This window comes from Henckelia pumila, chromosome 1 (assembly GCF_033568475.1).
Source record: "Henckelia pumila isolate YLH828 chromosome 1, ASM3356847v2, whole genome shotgun sequence".
NCBI classification, from domain to species: domain Eukaryota; kingdom Viridiplantae; phylum Streptophyta; class Magnoliopsida; order Lamiales; family Gesneriaceae; genus Henckelia; species Henckelia pumila.
The window spans coordinates 150,729,646-150,731,854 of record NC_133120.1 but is presented as its reverse complement, the minus strand read 5'-3'; the positions used below and the strand labels follow the sequence as shown (position 1 = coordinate 150,731,854).

General features: G+C 36.9%; 1 non-coding gene across 1 annotated transcript; it reads left to right on the top strand.

Annotated features, from left to right (window-relative positions):
• The first annotated feature begins 992 nt into the window (after positions 1–992).
• On the top strand, positions 993–1,097 carry LOC140876991 (small nucleolar RNA R71). Its single transcript, XR_012149213.1, has one exon. It is a non-coding gene; the product is annotated as a small nucleolar RNA R71 (small nucleolar RNA).
• Positions 1,098–2,209: the final 1,112 nt, after the last annotated feature.

The following is a 2,209-nucleotide window of genomic DNA, read 5'->3' as shown; positions in this document are numbered from 1 at the left end:
TCAGCGAATGGAATATTAATATGATTTTTCTTGAAGATGTCAAGAAACTTAGAAAACTTCTCATCCAACGCTTTCTTCTTGAACCGCTGAGGATATGGAAGAACAACTTTTGGCACAGGAGATTTCTCAAGTACAACTGCAGACTTCCTGGAATTTTTGCTATCAGAATTTTCGGACACCACCACAATCTCTTCAACTTCCTCATCATCCACTGCCTTTGGGTTATCAGTCCCAAGTTCTTTACCACTTCTAAGAGTAACAGCCTTGCATAGCTCCCTAGGATTAACCTCAGTGTTGCTAGGAAACACACATCTCTACTGATTATTCAATGCATTCACCAATTGACCAATTTGTGTTTCAAGATTTTTCATAGAAGCGCTCACATTGGTCAAGTGTGTCTCCATACTATCAAGCCTATTTTCATTCCTCTTAAATCTTGTGGATGATTTCGCAATAAAATTACTCACCAAATCTTCCAACGATACCTTACCCTCACCATTCTGAGTATTGAACCCCGGTGGAGGATCAACACATTCTTATTGTTTGCATATGAAAAATTTTCATGATTACGCAAACTAGGATGATACTGATTGGGTATAGGATTACCTCGATAATTGTTGTAATTCATGTTGTTCACATATTGAGCTTGCTCCACACTCTCAAATCCATCAGCAGAATTTACGGCAGTCGCCAGTGATGCTGTCTCAGTAGAACTTTGATTCCCTTTGGTCAGTGCAGCCAACTGTGTAAAAATAGTAGCCATCTGAGCAATCAAAGTAGTGAATGCATTAACCTCATGAATTACAGCAGGCTTCCTTATTACAGATCTCTCACTCGGCCACTGATAACTGTTAACAGTCATTTGCTCAATCATATCATAAGCCTGTTCAGGAAATTTAGAAAATATTGAACCTCCAGCTGCAGCATACACATAAATCCTCGTCGGGCCATTCAAACCATTGTAGAATAACTCAATCTGTTCCCAGACCGGAAAATTATGGTTTGGGCATTTCCTAAGCAATTCATTGTACCGCTCCCAAGTTTCATACAGTAGCTCATAATCTTGCTGTTTGAAGTGGTAATCTCAATTTTCAGCTGGGCAGACTTGGCAGGTGGAAAGTACTTAGCCAGAAATTTAGATGTCATGTCTTCCCATGTAGTGATGCTCCCAAGAGGTAATGACTGCAACCAACTACGAGCATTGTCCCTAAGAGAGAACGGGAACAATTGTAGTCTGATGGTGTCTTCAGTAACACCATGAATCTTTACTGTGTCAGAAATCTCCAGAAAAGTACGCAGATGCAGATTTGGATCTTCAGTAGCTGCACCCCTGAACTGATTTTGCTGCACCATATTAATCAAAGCTGGCTTCATCTCAAAATTATTTGATGTGATATTCTTCCAAGCTATCCCAGAATAATGAGTATTGATCACCGGTCGAAAGTGATCTCTGATCGGCACCGGAGCGTTATTGACAACTCTTTCCCTTTATTCAGCCATTTGTTGCAACTCTTCTCTTCTAGCTTTTCTCAAAGTTTTAACAGTTTTTTCGATTTTCGGATCAAAGAGAAGTGAGTCGTAACTTTGGCTTTTTCGCATAAACTGCATAGAAAGGAAAAATTTTAAAATTAGAACCAACAAAATAAAATAAAATGCTCTAAATCAAAATTAAGACTAATTAGCACAATTTAATATAAATCAAATAAAATTCATTCCCCCGCAACGGCGCCAAAAACTTGTTGCATGTTTTTCGCTCGCAAGCGCACAATATCAAGTTATAATATAGGAATTAAGTCCAAGTCGATCCCACAGAGAATGAATAAATGATATTATATCAAATATTTGCAACTGATAAAATCTTAATCCTATGTAGAGCTACGAAATAGATTTGATTTTTATAAAACTAAAATTTGCAAGAAACAATACTAAATAATCACGAGTTCACGAGATGAAAATTCAATATGCAATGAATGCTAGAGGTTCGACTTCACTTGACTTTCCAACACAATTTATTTCTAATGATTATTCAATTATAAAATCTTCTAGTTTATTAGTCAAGAACCCCTATTATTTTCTACTACCTCTCTCGAGTGTCAAGCAGAAATTCGTATTCAATAGCAAACTCAATATATCTATCTAAGTTCAACTATTAAATTCGGTAAAAGGCACAAGAATTATTCTAATGACTTCTATGGAGTTATATGTCTCT